The sequence below is a fragment of the Thermobia domestica genome, chromosome 5 (genome assembly GCF_964235325.1).
Source record: "Thermobia domestica chromosome 5, izTheDome1.hap1.1, whole genome shotgun sequence".
In the NCBI taxonomy this organism is placed as follows: Eukaryota; Metazoa; Arthropoda; class Insecta; order Zygentoma; family Lepismatidae; genus Thermobia; species Thermobia domestica.
Genome location: NC_137458.1, coordinates 271179768 through 271200542, shown reverse-complemented (window position 1 = coordinate 271200542; position 20775 = coordinate 271179768).

The window sequence follows — 20775 nt, the reverse complement described above, 5'->3', positions numbered from 1 at the left end:
AGTTTCAGGAACGGTTCGATAAGGAGCCACCAAGTATTACTGACGGAGGGATGAAATAAGTGCAGAGGTAAAGAGACCTTGCCACCCTGACATTCTAGTCCGATGTCGATTCATGCTCGACATGCTGTACGCAGTAGATTTAGACAAATCTCAAGTATTAGTTACTTTATCATATTTCTTTGTTACTATATCTGGCGTGCAATCTTTACGAGTAGATCACGATTTTCACTTATTTTTTGTAAAGAAAATAATGTAATGGCGCTAGCATAGGCGCCGTAAGAACAGGATTTATCACCCAGCATCCAGGAATGAGCAAGGTTTTAGCAAGATGGGTGCCGAAACTTTCGATACCTGATCAAAGGCTCACCAGATGCAACATTTCAAAGGACAATCTTCATGTCTTCTGGACAAATCTAGATGCATTTCGCACTCGGTTCATAACAGTAAATGAAACCTGGGCCCACCATTACCAACTACAGTCGAAGCAAAGTTGCAAACAGTAGAAATACCCCTCATCCCCCTTCCAAGAAGGCCAAGTCAGTACCCTCAGCTGGAAAAGGGATTCGGAAGAGATAGTGATGCTGGATTATCTTCCAATGGGGTGAACAGTGACTGAGGATTATTCTGCAGATCTTCTACGACAATTGCGTGATAATATTTGGCAGAACCGTCGTGGGAAACCGACAGCAAGTGTGCTTCTCCATCAAAACAATGCCCTTAGCCATAAGTCAGTCATGGCAATGGCAGCAATTGAAGACTGCGGCTACGGATTGGTCCCATACCAACCTTATTAGCCTGATTTGGCACCTTTAGACTTTCATCTCTTTCCAAAGCTAAACAAATTGGAATGTACTCATTTTTTGACAAAATTAATAACGTCATGCATGTCGTAGATGAAATTTTACACGCCTTCGATAAATCATTTCTTGCCAGCGGTATTAACGCATTTCAACACCAATGGAGAAAACGTATTACCTTGTCTGGGGACGAAGTTGAAAACTATCGTCATCCCTCTACTACTCCGTTCATAAGTAGGCTTGGAGCTATTGTAACAACATGTAATAATCAGCAGTCCTTTTATGAACTTAACCTTTTGTGGTCCTGCTATATTTCCCGAATTTATCTGAAAGGCCTCAACAAACTTGGCAAAATTCAGCGTTTGGTATGTAACAATTTATATTTCAAAGCTAAAGCCTACTGTATTGACGCCATCTATTTAAAACAGGAGCGAAAATGACAATTTACTTATTGATCCCTAGATGTGGTACCAAAGAAATCAAGTAACTAACACTCGACATTGGGCGAAATCAACTGCAGAAGGCATATCAAGAGTGACTCAACATCGGACTGGAGTGGACAAGATTAAATGTCGAGTACTATTCGACAAAGACCCCAAGGGCTAAATTACGCTAATATTAAAAGACACGGAATGGTGCGTATGTTATTAAGATTTGTGATTGCTCCGGATGCTGAAAGAAGAAAGTATTTCATTTGCTCTGCCTCGGCATTATCAATTAAATAGGTTTACTATATTGACGTATTTGAAGAAAGTTGAGGTAAATTCAAATAATCATTGCAGATATTTATCCAGATATTTTACAAAAAATACAAATTGAAATTTTGCATGATAGTAGCTTTCAAGTACTAACCGACAGGAAAATTGCCAAAAGTTAATATTTTTAATTTTTAAGGGGTCTACAGGGGGGGGGGTGAAGAAATTCTCTATGCTATTTAAATGAGCCCTTTTTCGGACTTATAATCTTATATTTTAGGTATTTGGAATTGGAATAAAAACTTGAACTTCGATATGCTTGTACGTTTCCATTAGCGTTAGTTCATGTAGGCCACCCCATGTATTTTTATGAATAGGGTTATAGCTCTATATATCGAACACTTAAGGGCATTCGTATGAATATTTTATCAATATTCTCTATCAATGAAAAACAGACCTCTGTATGAGCGATAAAAATTTAGAGGTGTTATTTATTGGTTGAAACCAGCCCTTTATGACAATTATAATTAACAATTTTGAAATTTGAGATGCATTTTAATAGCAAAGTTGTATTACTTCTTGTACCGAACGGGTTGTGCTATATATCGATCAACAAGATTTTAATTATCGAACAGGATGTTTTATATATTGAACAGCGAGGTTTAAATATGGAACAGAATATTTTATTTTTAAACCAGTTCATTTTAAGGGTTATATGAATATAGTACCATTGTAAACACATTGCAATAATTCTAAAATATAAACTGGATATCCGATCCAAAGAGAAATACATATTAAAATATTTGTTTCATATCGCCACTTCTCAGCACAGAGAGGAGTATCTTATGTTATTTTTTGTTGCCTTTCTTTTAATTCAGATCTCACGGTTATTCCTCGGAAGATATTGCACGCGTTTTGTTCAACCTAAATTGATGAGGTTTCTCTATGGCTTCAGGAATTATGAGAAACTCTTTGAAAGAATCATCACTACTATTTGAGGAAGGCGGGCATGCAAATTTCGAGGCGATCTCATCTTGATGCAATAATTTTGGCTTGTGAATTTTTACCCCACTTTTTGAAATGACGCCACCTGAAAGATCTTTCTTGGGTGAAGGTGCGTGTAAGTCTTCGTTATTCCATGTGAATTCACGATTTACCCTTTCTTGCTCTTCGTTTCCTTTTCTGAGCTTGAACCACTTGTAATTTAGTTTTGAACAGCCCATTTAGTTTCAAATGTTGCACTGTACCGGTTTTAACACTTTTCCAATAAGCATCCAAACCTGGATCACCTTCACTCTGTTCCTCTTCGTCACGTCTTAGTTTGTCATGGAGCATATTAAGAATACGAGGAGGCAGGAATTCTTCCAGATCATCAAGCACGAACTTCATTTTCTGATGAAGAGTAGGGAACAGTTGCTGAGAAGATAAAGGGGTACTCTAGTCACTCTCTTGCTGTGCTTTTCCCACAGGTCTTCAGAATATCGGCAACACACTTGCTATAGTCCACAACAGCAGGACTCAATGGATAAAGACCGCACATACGAAATGCGCTTTTCACAGTTTCTGGTTTGACGGCATCATCCCAAACTTTCTTCAACTGAGGAGCAAAATTTACCTTTCGTTACCGATGCTCCGATAGTTTTGATTTTCTCGTCCTAAATAGCATTCTCTCTTGTTCATTACAAGGGTGAAAATACGTCTACGTCTGCTAGTTGCAGAAGATGAGTGGCATTAGGGAAAAGACTATACAAGACTATACAGCACCATGACTATACAGCACTATACAGCACCTCTGTAAGACTATACAGCACCATGATCGTGACTATATGCATTGACCTGAAGTGATAGATGACTCCTGTGTCTATCAAAGAGGAGAATAACAGGAAGTGTGATTTTCTCAGTCTCTAGCCACGGACTAAACCGTTGGAGGTAAGTCAAAAATGCTATAGTCTTCATTCAGCTAGTTTCTGTTTTCTTGTAGATCCATGGCTCAGGTACACTATTCTTCATAATTTGCTGAAGTCATGTGTTGCTGTAGACGATCATGTTTGGGACCCAACGCCCATCAGCACAGAAATTACCGAGTACTGTTATTACCCTTTTTTCTTTAAATGTTGCTTTTATTTGTTCTCCTATTACACCAAAGTACTGCCCTGAAACCTTGTAGAAGAGGAAGTTTGTTTAGTCTGCGTTGAGGATCCTTCTTGAGTCTTTCATAATTGCACTTAATTCCTCAGATTCAAGATAGCTCGAAAGTTCAGCAAACCAGCCGCGTATTTTCTCCTTCGAAACTGCAGCTTTGCGCTTGCTAACAGTTTCAGCCTTCTTCTAACAAGTCCCACAAAACACCTGAACCAAGTTTTCCTTGGTATTCCATGTTTGAACGGTGTGCTTGTTCCTGAAGACTGCACAATTTGCTGAACAGTGTCCAGTAAATTAGTTTTCTTCAACCGAAATCCTCTCTTTGCCATGTTCATCAGAAAATACGTCATCTTGTGGGCTCAAGAGCGGCTTCCGCCCAAGAGCAATCTCAATCTTCTGATGTCCAGAATTTATCACTTAAAGTTGTTAGAGGAACCTGAAAGGTTTTCGATGCCTGCCTTTGGGACATCATACAGGACCTCACCTGCTGAACAGCTTCAGTCAAAGCAGATAACAAATACTGGCATCTTTTCATTTTTAAACATTTTTGACAGGCTTGGTTCTGGTTTTGGAGACATCTTCCTTGTTGGAGTTGTTAATTTTGGCCATTGTCAAGTTCTGAGCAGTAGTTAAGGAAACTCAACAAAACATGTAATAAATTCTTTTATGATTAACTTCTACTGTGTTTATTAGTCTATACATTGAGGATGAGGACAACCCGGGGACAAAACTAAAATAATGCGATCAGCACGACGTAAGGCATCGCTTAGATGGGCTCTCTATAACGAAACATTACTAAAAACGTAAATCTAAATATTTTTTATAACATTTTGAACCTATGAACTATCAGATACTAGGTGGAAAGCCTTTCAATTTAGTACAAAACGCGGTATTAAGTGCAAAAGAAATCAATAACTTAGTTAAATTAATATTTAAATCACAATAGCCCTTTAAATTACAATAATGTTTGGTACAAAAGAACACTTTTTCTTAAAGAAACCTCTTTTATCGAACGGTATTTCGATGTTATGAAATGTGTCTTGAATATCGAACACTATTTTCTTTTCGCTTCAAATAAGATGATAGCTGAAAAATTACATTATATCAAATAAATATACATATATTGATATTAACATATCGCATCATTAAAAGGATACTTTATGATGACACCATCACACAAGAGAAAAAAAAATATTACTGCGGTGCTGCGCCTTGCAAAAAATATAGTGATTTCTCCAATCTCGAGCCAAAACCAAAGACTAGAAAACTTTACCGTGTTCGCTAATAACGAAACGTATCAACCTATTGAGTTTCATAAGGCGAGATTTGGAAGGGTGTGTTCACAAATTTCAGATAGTGCGCAACGTTTTCGGTATTCTTATTTTTTAACGAAATGACCAAGATGTTCGATACTTAAGGTATGTTCGATATTTACTGCCAACACCCAATGTAATTTTATATGTATTGTTATGTATTTTATATGCATTTTTATTGTTACATATATTTTTTATGAATATCCCATATTTGGCATAATTTGAATTCAATTTATATTAAAATCCTGATATATGCCGTCTTAGACCCTTGTCTGCAGCCACGCATATCTGAATATCCTCCCCCCCCCAAAAGTTACAGAGAAATCGACGCCCTTGACTACAATTCAGGGTGAGTAGAGAAACCATTTGGCAGCACCTCTATCAATTTGGGAAGCACTAGAAGTTGGGTCCATGGGTCCCACATGATTTAACTCCGGCCCAGAAGGCAACGCGAGCAGATACCTGTGTTTCTTTGCTGTCTCGCCTGAGGAAGGACCCATTTCTGGACAGGGTGTTGACATGTGATGAAAAAACGGGTTCTGTACAAAGCTCGGTGCCGTCATTATTGGTTAGCATCCCATGAACCGGTTCCAAAACAGCACTGCATCAGAAGAAGGTCATCCTGTGTGTTTGATGGACTGCTCGCGGCATCGTGCACCGGGAACTGGTACCAGCTGGTCAGAACATCAATGCAACTGTGTACTGTCAGTAGTTGAGCCGTGTTCAAGAGAAACTTCAAACTTTGAATCGCAAATGGGTCTTCCTGTTACAGGACAACGAAAAGCCCCGCGTGGCTAGAATGACCCGGGACACCATTCTATGCCTTGGATGGGAAACACTATTGCATCCGTCATACTCCCCGGACATTATCACTTGTTTCATTCCTTGGACAATCACCTTAGAGTACGCCAGTTCAAATCCCTAGTAGAGGTGTAAAATACACTTCATACATTCTTCGTTTCACGGCCCACCAATTTCTACCGCGATTGAATCCATGGCCTTCAAGAACGTTGGCAGAAGGTCGTCGATGCTGGTGGGGACTATGTTTTTTATCTTCGAGGTACGTCTTAGGTGACAGTTCGATCTTCGAAGGTTGAGGGTGAGAAAGCGACAGAACTTTCTTGGTTATCTTTATATATATATTATACAACGTTCTTACAGAACTTGGAATACCGAGAAAGCTAATTAGATTAATTAAGATATGTTTAAATGAATCCCAAAGTAAAGTCTGGGTAGGAAAAATTTTGTCCACGAGCTTACACGTCGAAAATGGCCTGAAACAAGGAGATGCGTTGTCGCCATTATTATTTAACTTCGTTCTGGAATACGCTATAAGGAAAATCAAAGATAGCAACCAGGGCCTACAGTTGAACAGTATGCACCAGGTTATGGCATATGTTGATGATGTAAATTTAATAGGGGATGATAGGAGAACAATAGAAATAAATGCAGAAATCTTATTAAACGATTGCAGGGACATGGGCTTAGAAGTAAATGCAGAGGAAACTAAATACATGGAAGTGCGTCGGGACCGGAATAAAGCAAATTATGGATGCGTTAAAATATTCAATAATACTTTTGATAAAGTGGATAGTTTCAAATATCTAGGATCAAAATTAACAGAGGAAAATCGTATTCACGGAGAAATTAAAGGTCGACTAAAAGTAGGGAAATCGTGTTACTATTCGTTCAAAATCTCTTGTCGTCGCGAATTCTGTCGAGGAATTTGAAGCTTAAAATATATAAAACGATAATCATGTCTGTGGTTCTGTATGGTTGCAAACATGGTCACTTACCCTGAGGAAAGAACATAGACTGAAAGTATTTGAGAACAAGATCCTGAGACGAATATTTGGACCCAAGAGGAACGGGAATGGGGAATAGCGGAAACTCCATAACAAGGAATTACATAATTTACATGATTTACCCAACATTGTTAGGGTCGTCAAGTCTAGGAGGGGTCATGTAGCTAGAATGGAAGAAAGTAGAAACGCTTTCAAAGTCTTGACTGGAAGAAAAATCGGAAAACGACCATTAGGAAGACCTAGGCGCAGATGGGAGGAATATATTAAGATGGATCTCGCAGAGATTGGAATACAAAGTAGAAACTGGATGCAGTTAGCTAAGGATAGAAGTCAGTGGAGAGCTTTTGTGAACGCGGCATTGAACCTCCGGGTTCCATAGACCATAGAGTTATATATATAAAATTGAAAGTGACTATGTTTGTGACTCTTAATCTCTGGAACCGACCAGCCGATCTCGATCAAACTTCCAACATAGATAAGGTTTGGGACTGGCATATTTTTTATCATTTTACTTTGACGGAGCAACGTAAATGAGGGGAGGAGATGGAGGTATAGGCCTACAAAAATCAATATATGTAAAAATAAAAGTGACTATGTTTGTAAGTTAATAACTTTTGAACTACCCGATCGATCTTAATCAAATTTTCAACATAGATGAGATTCAAACATGTCAAGTTTTTTGTCATTTCGCTTTGACGGTAGATGTTAATGGAGGGGAGGGGAGGAGGGAAAACTCACTTATATATATTCACTTTAACGGTAGTACCTAGGGGAGGCGGAAGGGAGGAGGGAGGGAGGGGGAAATTTATATATAAAAATAAATAAAACAACTCTTGAACCACCCAATCATCTTGATTAAATTTTCAACATAGATGGTGTTTGGGCCTGGAAACGGTGCAACGAAGGGGAGGGGGAGGGAGGTATAAGTAAAAAATAAAAATGGAAGTGACAGTCTTTGTGACTTCATCACTCTTGAACCACCCGACCGACCTCGATCAAATTTTCAACATAGATGAGTTACGGGTCTGGGATGATATTTATCTATTCACTTTGACGATAGAACTTATGGTTGGGGAGGCAGGAGTTTAAAAAAAAAATAATAAAACTTTATAAGTCTTGAACCAAACGATCAATCTCCATAATTTTTTTTTTTTTTTTTTTTTTTTTTTACATAGATGTGATTCGGGCCTGAGATGATTTTTTATCATTTCACTTTGACTGTAACACTTAGGGGAGGGGAAAAGAGGGGATATATATTTAAACTTAATAACTCTTGAACCATAGGACCGATCTCGTTGAAATTTACAACCTAGATGAAGTTTAAAACTGAGATTATTCTTTCATATCACTTTGACGGTATAACTTAAAGGTGGGGATGGGAGAGACATTTAAATGTGATCGAAAATAACCGATATCAAAGAGCGTTTTAGTAATAGTAAAAAGTCACTGACTAACGGAACATGTACTATTTTTTCTTAATTTTACCTAGCGAAGTGGGTAACTGATATATATATATACATATATATATATATATATATATATATATATATATATATATATATATATATATATATAGATAGATAGATAGATAGATAGATAGATATATAGATAGATAGATAGATAGATAGATAGATAGATAGATAGATAGATAAACTTCAATACATTCTTATAGCTTCAAGCAGGCCGATAGCCAGCCCAAAAAAAAATGTAGGGGGGCGACTGAAGTTAGGGGGGCCCGATCCAACCATATTATAGTTTATTATCATGTTATTGTTCATTTGCTAGCCTACCCCCCAGGGGGGTGAAAATTTTAGGGAGCCAGCCAAAATTTAGGGGGGCGGCTCCCCTAGACCTCCCTTGGATACGGGCCTGGCTTCAAGTTCCCCGACAGATTAATGCTCATTTAATCCAACCTTCATTTTCGTCCTCCATTTTATTAAAACAAGTAGCCATGTACACAACGTAAAGAAATTTGGTTTGTATGGCGTAATATTTTCTTAATTAATATTGAAACCGGAAGTGGTACTATTTTCTACTTCTTTCGATTTTAGTAGGGAGATTAGAGTAGAGTTAGAATATGCTCTTGGGACACTTAGTTGATTACAAAAAAATTCTTCTATTACAAACAATCTTTAGTCTATGGCGAACAACGTTAAAATCAGAAGTGGTTGATTTCTGACACCTTAGATTTGAATAGGAGGTTAAGAGGGTACCTATTCTTAAAACGCAGATAAAGAATAAAACTGGGATTTGCAGTAGATTTCTGTCACTTCCGGTTTTAGTAGAGAGTTAACAATCGAGACGAAATGTACTCTTGGGAACCTTAAGATAGCTATATCAAAACAAAATTGGAATCTAGAAATCATATGCCGACATTGCAAACAAGAGGTGCCTATAAAGCCTAAGAAGAAAACTAGAACAAAATCTGGATCTGTCCTTAGTTAAATTATGTTTGGCAACAGTTTGTTGTGGGTGACCTCGCAGTCTAGCGACCTCCTCGTAGTGAGCTCTGGGTTATTTTCAAAGCACAATATGCTATGAAAATAAGCGAAGCGCTGGACAGTAATTGAAGGACTGTTAGCAACTAGAAAGCCTAATCCTATTGCCTTATGTATTTTATTTAGCCTTTTGTATTGAAAAACTTTCGAATAAAACTCATAGTCAAAAAGAATTGGAAAACATCAATAAAAAATGCATTTTTAGACTAAAATTGACCATTTTTGACCAAAAGCATACGTAAACGGTATTGGAAACCACCCCTGAGGCATGAATTTAACATATTTGTCATAAACAACACAATAAAGACCATAATAGCGAAGAAAAGTTCATTAAATAGCCAAATAATGACATTTCTGTGAAATTGTTGTGAGTGTTGCATACTCAAATCATAAGAAAACTTCAAGACCGATCGCGCCACCTAAATGACATCCAAAAGATCTGAAAAAAAAAAAAAAGTCAGGTATCTTTCTCGCCACAAATGGTCACTTTTCCGCACTACCTACATTAACATTACGGAAAAAAGTTTTTTTTTTCGATACACTCTACTATATACTATATACTATAAACTATAGCTATATATATATAATCGCAAAAAGGAAACTTTAGTACATCAATTCATTTTTATTTCTATACTAGTCAAATACAACAAAGAATATTAAACAAATAGAGTATTGTTAAAAAAAACATTTGGAAAGAATAACAAAATTGTGAAGATTTTGTATTGGAATACAAGAAAATGTAAATACAACTTGTATAAACTAGGGATGGCCAAAAATTTCCGGAATCCGGAATTTTTCTGACATCGGAGTTTTTCCGAAATCCTAAATTTTTCCGAAATCGTATCTTTTCCGAATTTTGGATTTTTCCGAATTCCGAAATATTTCCAAAAATCCGGATTTTTCCGAATTCCGGAATTTTTTCGATTTTACTTTCCGGAATCCGGAAAGTAAAATTTCTGGAATTTTCCATCCCTAGTATGAACGAAGAGCAACAATCAAAAACTTCGTTACAAATCGGAAATTACTTATGAGGGTTGCAGACGAGATGTGATTAAAAAAAAAAAAAAGAAAAAGAAAAAAGAGTTCTGATATAAGGGAGACTGAAAAGGCTGTCCTGAAATGATTGTGAATCCCCATTCCCTATTTTTATTTTATGAATGATATAAAATGATATTACACATATTAAATTAATTCATTGATTGACTTTTAATGGGGATGTCAGCAACATATTTCTGAAAAAATCTGTATTATTCCAATACAGGTCCGCAACCAGAGGGGGGCTCTAAACTTTTTCGTGGCCCCTCTAGATCTTAACACAAAGTATTATTATTAATACAGAAAACACAATTTAGTTATTTGTAAGAGAATTTTTAATTACCTGCCCTCCTAACATGTCCATGCCCCCCCAAACCTCTGTGGCTGGTTGCGAGCCTGTTCCAATATATCAGTGAAGAAAACCAGATCTTTTTTTAAAAATCTGCTATAAATAAGGGTATTACGCTTTGAGTAGGACATTGATAGTCTACTGGAGTTAACGAATGTTCAGAAACTTTTATTATTATTATTATTATTATTATTATTATTATTATTATTATTATTATTATTATTATTATTATTATTATTATTATTATTATTATTATTATTTAACGGTATTCAAACACAAATAAAAATTTGACTCGTATTGCATCAGAAGATTGTACGGAAGCTTCTTATAACAATACCATATACATTTTTGTTTTTGTTTTCTAAAACGGTCTGCAGCCACTCTGTTGAGTCACTTGTCGTTTTGTTTCTAGTTGCAAATGCGGAAAACGACTTGACCTAAAAACCCACAAAATGGAGGAGAGGAAACCATCTGAACTTCACTTTTTTTCTTTTTATTATTGAATGGTGAAAACCATGTCTTTCGAACGTCCTTGGACATTGGTTTTCGCAGTGTCATCTCAAAAGTTCCAAATCTGCACTGTTTTAAAACAGGAGTAAAAGTGAATCGTAAGCATGATGAATTAATAATATTTAAACTTTTTCTCCCATGATGTTGACTCAACAAGTTTTAGAAAACAGTGCGGAACACATATAGCTAATTATTTTTATCCATGAAATAATTCCAATTGCAGTACACGAGAGAAATTAAACGTGATTCTTATTTGCTTCGGTAGATTATAATAAAATACATTTTATGATTGCTCTTATTTTGAAGATGCTAAGGAAAAAAGTATGCTTGTATTTAAAAACATCATCTACTTTCACACTCTTATTTATATTTTTATTACCATAATTTAAATCATCTACTGTCAACACCCACTAAATACAGTGCATTTTAAGTATATAATTAATGTTCGTTGGCATTTTCCTTTCTCATGTATTTTTTTTAACAACTTCGTACTTAAAAACAATAACTTTACCTCTTCCGTAATAACAGTAATAGTTTAATTATCATTTATTTGATATATTATTATTATTATTATTATTATTATTATTATTATTATTATTATTATTATAACAATAATTGCAATACTTGTAATCTATTGCTGTTGCTCGATAACTAATGTTACTACTTCATTTAAGCACCGATTCCACCAGCCGTTAATTTCAATCTTTTTTCGTCCATTCCAACAACACCAGAAAAAGGTACTCTCCATTTGGCAGGTCGCTGCGACTCTGTGTTCCTAGGTCCTCTTAAGAAAATTTCCCTCTACTGACAATATTTGCTCTTTTCTTATGAAATTTTCTCTAGTTTGTTGTGTGTCCAAACAGACAGAAGTTGTGATACGATTAATTTAGCTATATTAAAAGAAGTGCCAACCACATTTGTTTTGTTCATTTGCTTTTTTTTTTTTTTTTTTTTTTTTTTTTTTAAGAAAACAGGCTACACAAATATATACCAAGAGAACAATGGGGGCAAATTATGCTAGTTTTAACACACGCCATGGGTGTCCAAAGGGGCCGGGCCTCCCTGGCTCACGAAAATGTATATGTAATATAGCAAACCACATATTATAAATACTGGAAATACCACACGTAATATAGCCACCATGGAGATGGAATCCTTAGATAATTTTCTTCGGGCGACCCTCACACACAGTATTTCTATTGTATTAGTATATTTCTGAAGGGCAAAGAAAAGTTTAAGCATTTATATTGGTCAAACAGTCAGCGCGAGAATTTCTCTGGATTTTCTTTCCCTTTTCGCTAAATTTACCTACGAAAACTATGAACACTGCCGTAACTCCATGCACCGCGATCCTCAGATTACCTCTTTACCTTCACATACGATTTTTCTGTTCTAACACCAACTGTAGCCTTTTCGCTCCTCCCTCTCTTTCATGCAACTATACCCTTTAGAACGTCCTTTATGATTCAGGTCTTTCCCAGTCAATACCCCAATCATTTTCTCTTCCTTATCTCAAACCACATTTAAAACCATTATTTGCTCCCCAGCCATTTTTAACACCTCTTCACTCGTTTTCTGTTCAACTCAGCCAGTACCCTCCACTCTTCTCTACACCCACATTTTGAAACATTCCAATCTTTTTTTTCCGTTGCTTTTGCGTCTTATCGACGTCTCTTCACTCATATACGCTATGTTGCCATTCGTCTCCGGACACCTCCCAAAATACATGGGATCGTCTGCACGCATAATAATAATAATAATAATAATAATAATAATAATAATAATAATAATAATAATAATAATAATAATAATAATAATAATAATTATTATTATTATTATTATTATTATTATTATTATTATTATTATTATTATTATTATTATTATTATTATTATTATTATTGTATAATTCTTTAGTAGTGTTTAGAAGTAAAGATAATTGCTCCAGTACTTTCTCTGTTTACACATATTCTGTTTCTGCTGTCAAGGAATTAGGGAAACAGAGTGTAGTTCACTGTTGCCTTCTACAACTCACTTCATAGCATCCCAGCTGTTAAAGTTAGTCTGATTACGCCTGGGACTATCAAAGTTGCCGTACTAATCACTATGATTTTCGCCAAATTAACTACTGGAAGAACAATCTCCAACAAGTAAATGCAAGAAAACAAATGTCACTTTCCATGTAAGTTTCGACCACCTTTTTTCCTTGCTTTGTTGTTATAATTCCAGGGTAAAGTGGTTACATGAAACATGTAAAACTTTGTTAATGAAATGTATCACTTCGTGATGTGATGATTAAACGTATGCTTATTATGTGTTTGCCCCGATCTCGATTACATCGACTACAGACTCGAGCAGGGGCGGATCCAGGGGGCGCGATCGGGGGCGATCGCCCCCCAGAAGAGGTATTTTTTTATTATATATATATAAATAAAAAATAAAACCCATCCCAAAGTTTGGAGCCCTTAAAAGTATCAGTCCCAGAAGTCCCCAGAAGTCGGTCCTGGATCCGCTCCTGGACTCGAGTATTTTTTTTAATGGAAAACACGGTGCCTCAGTGGTAGAACGCTTACCTCTAATGCGAGAGGTTCCTTGTTCGATCCCATTTCTTAGAGCTGCCCAGGAGGCGAGACATATATATATATATATATATATATATATATATATATATATATATATATATATGAGGGTCATTCAGAATAAGGAGTCCATTTAGTTATAAAAATGGAAAAACGTAATATTTATTGAAAAAACAAATCTGTTACATAGCTGAAGCTACCTTCATTTCTCTACGTAATCACCACCTCTCCATTTAAACATTTATCGTATTTGTTCACAAGCTTCAGAATTCCCATGTTATACTCTTCTGCCGCCAGTTCATTAAGAGTCTTCATCCCGGCGAAATTAAAATACCGCTAATTTTACATTAATTATGTGATATCTTCAAATAGATAAAAGATAATCGAAATGTGGAACAAGAGCGCCCTAGACAATATTATTTTACATGAGAAACCGTTATCACGACTCACTTATCTGCTTCCGATTTCGAGACATTTTGAAAATCGGCATTTATTTTCGCGTTTCTAAACAGCTGGAAATATAAAGCCACTAGGTGATAACGGTACCTCACGCAAAATAATATTGTTTTTAGGGCGCTCTTGTTTCACATTTCAATTATCTTTTATCTATTTGAAGATATCACATAATTATTGTAAAATTAGCGGTATTTTAATTTCGCCGGGATGAAGACTCTTAAGCCAGCTGGTCACTGCATTCTCTGACCCTTCAGCACTTCCAAAACGTTTACCTCCCAGAAACTCTTTGAGCTTAGAGAAAAGGAGAAATAGCTAAAAGCGGGTTATAGGATCCGGGTTATAGGGTGAATGATTAAAAGTTTCCCATTCTACTTAATCCAGCAATGCTTGAGTTGCAGCAGCAGTGTGAGGGTGGGCATTGTTTTGAAAAAGGACAATTCCTCCAGTAAGTAGTCCTCGCCTCCTGTTTTGGATGGTTCACCGTAGTTTTCTTCGAGTCTCACAATAACGATTTGCATTAATCGTAGTATCTTTTGACCTTAAGGAGTGATCATCTGTCTTAATGAATTGACCACAGAACAGTATAACATTGGAATTCTGAACCTAGTGAACAAAAATGATAAATGTTTAAATGAAAGGGTGATTACGTAGAGAAGTGAAGGAACCTACAGGTATGTAAATGAAATGTTTTTTTTTTAAAGAAATATTGTGTTTTACATTTTGTATAACTAAACGGTCTTTATTTACTGGATGACCCTCGTATATAATAGTTTAACGGTTATGCTCTTTGGGCTAAATGGGACGGATGATTAATGAAATTAAATGATGTGAAACAAAATTTCTGTGCTCTGCTAAATGAGAATCGAACACGGTACCACATGCACCAAAGGTACGTGCGTTAGCCACTACACCAACTGGGAGGGCTGAGACGAGACTCAATTTTCATGAGAAAATACGAGACGAGACATCAGTTTCACAACACTTTTTTTTTTTTTTTTTTGAACCGATGGTGGCCAAGATACACAGGCTTCACTGTAACAGGTTTTGACTTAAAAGTTGATGGAAAAAGAGCAGGAAAACTATACGTTGGGTACAGTTCTTGTCGAATTAGCAATAGCCAAATTTAGCCACTATATAATGCAAAACTAATTTGACATTATCAGTTCAACAAGGATTAATCATTACCCGTTTTAGGTTCTCTTCCGGCAGTACTCAAACCAAATCAGCATTCACAATGCGTTTTGCACGACAATTGTTCACGATAAGGTTGAACTAAACAGCGTTATGAAGGCAAAACAAGAATCCAATGGTAAGAGTCGGGTAGTTAGAGGCAAAACCGTGCCTAATCTACAATCGAGCTTTTAAAAGAGAATGGAGCAGATAAACAAATAAATGAAAAAAAAAAGGAGTGGGAGAATATGCGACAATTTAGTGAGAGGTGTGGCGTTGGTGCTCTAATACATTAAATCTCTTGTATTTTACAGTTAGATAAAGAAACATATATGGGAATGCTCTAAATAAAATTAAAAAAAAAAAAAAAACACTAAATTATGCGGATGTGACCAGCCTCCAGTGTATTACATAACCACTCCAAGTCTCGGCCGCTCTAAGACGAGAGTATCACTTCTTATTTTCTTCACTATCATGTCCAAATGTCCAAGCAGAATCTGTCTGTTATTCTAGGCTACAAAGCATTTTAATTCTCGCTACCAGTCTAAATATGACGTAAGGATTTTTTTGGTATTATTTGTTAAACAAAAAAAAAAAAAAAAGTGATTAGTACACGGTTCAGTCAGGAAGCCTTATGGTACCCTGTTACATGTTCCGATTTTAATTTATTTGATCATTTGAATGATTTTTTCCGGGTTACACCCTAAAATTAAAGAGAATGTACTGTAGTACCAAACGCATGTTCAAATTTCTCACCCGTCTATCTTTTTTCTTTTCTTTTCTTTTCTTTTCTTTTTCTTAGTTTAGCGTAAGGAAGCACTGCTATAGAACAAGAATGCGACAATCCCTGTCAAATATATTAGCTTAATGACCACTAATAGCATGACTCATACAAGCGTATTTAAGTACGGTATTTAATTCTACTGGCGTAGTTTATTAAATAGAATGCTGTCAGTACTATCTGCACTATAAATGAAGTGACGACAGTAATTACTCGCTAATCTTCTTATCTGGAAGTTATGAATGTTCGGAACCAGAAGTCACTTGTAGACATGTCAAGTATTTTTTTTTTTTTTTTGCATGTGTGCATTTATGTGTGTGTGTGTGTGTGTGTGTGTGTGTATGCAGTTGTTTTCGTCTGAACGACACCTAAGTGCTACTTGGTTATTTTTAAGTGATTAGGTGAGAAGCTAGTTTTCATTCAGCGTTCACCTCCCTCGTGGCTATCTGGATAGAACACGCGCCTTTGGCGCGGAAAGACCCGGTTTCAATTCCCGGCGTGAACACATGTGATTCAGATCCCATGTCAAGCTATAGGTCCATATCTCATATAGCCTAGTTGCTGAAAAGGTCGCTAAGCATTAAATCACATTGAAGATTCGATTTGCATATCCAGTAGAGCATGTGTAACCAGAGATAGCAACAGACATTTTTCCTTGGCTGGTCAGCAACCCTTTTACAACCAATGATTTTTTTAAAAAGAAAGAGTGAATTTCTACTTAGGAATCTTCTGTGTCTACGCTAATTACTTTATATTCATGGTTTGTACATCATGATCTTCAAATTAATCGGTATTTCGAATGACACAGAGAGCACTTGTTACTCATGCAAAACTCCAGAGAAATTCGGAAAAATTCTAGTAACTTTCCAGAGAACTTTTCTTTAGTGATTTTAAAAAAGGAGTTTGGTGTTCCAAAACTCCATTATATATTATATTTACCCTGCTTCTCCACATGAAAATGAAATCTTTCAGTTTATCGTCCCAGGTTTATGCCATTTAGGCTAAAGGAGACGGGTGATTGCGGCAAATGAATGATGATGGAATCATTAGTGGAATGAGAATGTGGGAGGAAGCGGGTATGCCTCTGAGAAAATCCACGGATACGCTGTTGTTCACCTTAAGGTTACTTGGCCGCGGACAGAATCAGGGACTCCACGCACCAGAGGTAAGGGCTGTACCGTTGAGCCACCGTGCTTGAGTAATGGCAGAATGGACGAAAAAAAGAGGAAGGGAAATTACACATGAAAGTAGTAAAAACGACAATTACTACGTACAGACGAACATATTTGTAGAGAGCCTTTTTTTACATGCACAAATCTTCTCAATTTACAGTAATTGAATTGCCAATGATGTCAAACTTGCTAGTCTTGTAGCTAGTTTGTTTGCCTTTAATGCACGTGTTCCTGGTGTTCGATTCCCACTGGGACAGGTTCAAACTCATAAGATATTCACAATCCTACTTTAAGCTCTAGGACTAGGGCTCGTCCTAAACAGAGTCGTTGCCGACGAAAGACTTAAATATATAAACCAACTAATCAATCAAGTTCCCCATGCCGTAAACGTCTCCAACACCTAGTCGGGATATTGAAGTTACCACCGCGTAGCAGCGAGGACTTCGTTTTGGTCCGCGCTTCTTCGATTTGTCGCGGAGAATCGCGAAGGGAGCAACACAAACTATCGCCAGTCATGTGCATGCGGTTATTATTATATATTATTTTTTCCTGATGAATTGTTGCTAAAGTGAGCTACAGGGGTCAAGAGTAACCTCTGACTCTACATCATGAAGGAAAAATCTTGAGATGAGTGCGTATAATTGTATGAATTTAGATTACAACTGTAGCCGATCATTTGAAAATGAATATGGGAGAACCATGAAATAAAGTAAATAGAAGCACATTATTTTGTTAAAACAATTACATGGCGAACGGATTTTATCTGATCTCAAATGGTTATCATCGAATATACATGGTTACAGGAGCACTCTGATTAGCCAAATTAAAAATACCGCAACGATTTATGCCTCTACAAGTGACTTTTTCTTCGTCGCCTTCGTGGCCAAGTCGGAAGAACAAGCGCCTAGTAATCCAAAGGTTGGTGATTCGCGCCCACCCCGGGACACTTTTTTCTAACTTTTTTCAGTGTTTTTCAGACTCTCCTTAATGTAAACAAATTACGCATATAGGCGATTTATCATATTTTGGGGGAGTATTTTTGTTGTTCATTGGCGTTTCGTCCCGTCTCTCTCGCTGGTGGTATAATTTTCAAAACGGAAGTGGAACCACCGTGGATCGTCACTGCAAGGCCACCAATTTTTGGCGAGATATATCTAGTTGCCCATCAGTGGTGCACCGACGCTTACGGCATGGGGTTATGATGATGATGATGATGGTGGCGACGTATTAAAGATAAAAGATGAACTACTTTCACCGATCACCTTCTATTTTGGAGGCCCCTTTTTCTCTCCTCCACTTCCAACTTCCATTTAATTATCGCCAAAACGCTAAAAGTCACCCGTTTTTGTGGCTACAGCAAAAAAGATAATTTTTCTTCAGCTTAAAGAAACAGATTGCATGTTCTCTATTTACTGTTGGTAGCTTGGATGTAATCGCTAAACTTACGGGGTTAGATTTCCAAGATTGCGATAAAAATATCACTTTTCTGATCGACAAAAATACAGTAGACTTATATTAATCCGGCCCTTAGAAACCATCCTCTCAGTGATCAGTTCCCACATCTGCCGTCAGCCACACAACATTACAACAATCTATCAATGATTATTTTTGTTTATACTGTAGCGACTGAAAAATACGCACAGTACTATTGTAGCTTCCGTTTATTGTTCTTTGAAAAGTGGTTGTGTGGTAATGCATGCCGCCGTCGAGCATCTTCATTACTTTAACTGAACATTTGGAACATGTTTCATAGTGAGTGACAATCTACGTACAATCTCATTCATTACATTACTCTATTTTTTCTCTGATAATGTATACAACCTTATACTTAATAAAGCATAGTACTGTTTATGTTAAACTCAATTTTAAACACTCAATAATTCGGCACTTTCATTAATCCAGCATCCCTCTTTGCAAGAAATGACCGGCTTAGCGAGATTCTAGTGTATCACTTTTCTGATTCGCGACTCTTTTGGTGATTTTTAAATGACGATTTAGAGACTTAAAAATCTAGTGACCTTTTGTACTGTGAACAACTTGACGTTCTGCAATCAAATACTACTAGTTGAAGTAGTCTTAATATAGGCTTACTATGTTTCTTTTCTTCCATTTTGTGGAGGAAACGGTAGTTGATTATAGAGCGCTTACCTTTGATGCATGGGTCTTTGATTCGATCCTCGGCCAAGTAAGTTTGTGGTGAACAACATCGTATCCATGGGTTTACTCGGGGGTACTCTCATTTCCTCCCACTTTCTCATTCTATCAATTTTCCCATCATCACTCACTTGCCTTAAATCATCCGTATACCTTAGTCTAAAAGGCATAATCGCGAGATGTTAAACTGAAAATTTTTATGTAAGACTGATTTCCTAAAGAAAGTTAAGAGTAAGCGAAAATATGCTATAAAAATAATTAGTTCAAATTTCTCCCGTTTTCTTAATTTGTAAAATATGTTAAGCCTATGATATAGGCTATATAAATGTCTAACTAACTAATTCTAACTCTATGGCCTATGGAACCCGTAGATTCAATGCCTCGTTTATAAAAGCTCTCCACTGACTTCTATCCTTAGCCAACTCGATTCAGTTTCTACTTTGTATTCCTATTTCTGTGAGATTCATCTTAATATTGTCGTCCCATCTGCGCCTAGGTCTTCCTAATAGTCGTTCTCCGATTGGTCTTCCAGTCAAGACTTTGAAAACGTTTCTAATTTTTTCCATCCTGGCTACATGACCTGCCCACCTAAGCCTCCTAGACTTGGTGACACTAACAATGTTTGGTAAACCGTATAAATTATGTAGTTCCTCGTTATGAAGTTCCCGCCATTTCCCATTTCCATTCCTCTTAGGTCCGAATATTCGTCTTAGGATCTTGTTTTGAATAATACTTTCAGTTTACGTTCTCCTCTCAGAGTAAGCGACCGTCTTTCACAACCATACAGAACAACAGGCATGATTATCGTTTTATATATTTCAAGCTTCAAATTCCTCACCGAATTCGCAACGACAAGATATTTTGAACTGAATAATAACACAAATTCCCTGCTTTTAGTCGACATTTAATTTCTTCGTGAATATGGTTTTGGTCTGTTAATATTGATACTAAAAGCATCCACTTTATCAAAAGTATTATTTGATATTTTAACGCATTCATAATTTGCCATATTACAATCAAGACCAAGTTCCATGTATTTAGTTTTCTCTGAACTTACTTCTAAGCTCATTTTGCTGCGAGCGTTTAATAAGACCTCAGCATTTCTTTCTATTGTTCTCCTGTCATCCCCTATTAAACTTGCATCATCAGCATACGCCATAACCTGGTGAATATCAGTCAGCTCTAGGCCCTGGTTGCTATCTTTAATTTTCATTATAGTGTACTCCAGGACAAAGTTGAATAATACGAGTAATGGCGACAACACATCTTGTTTCAGGACATTCTCGACGTGAAAACTCATGGACAAGAATTTTCCTACCCGG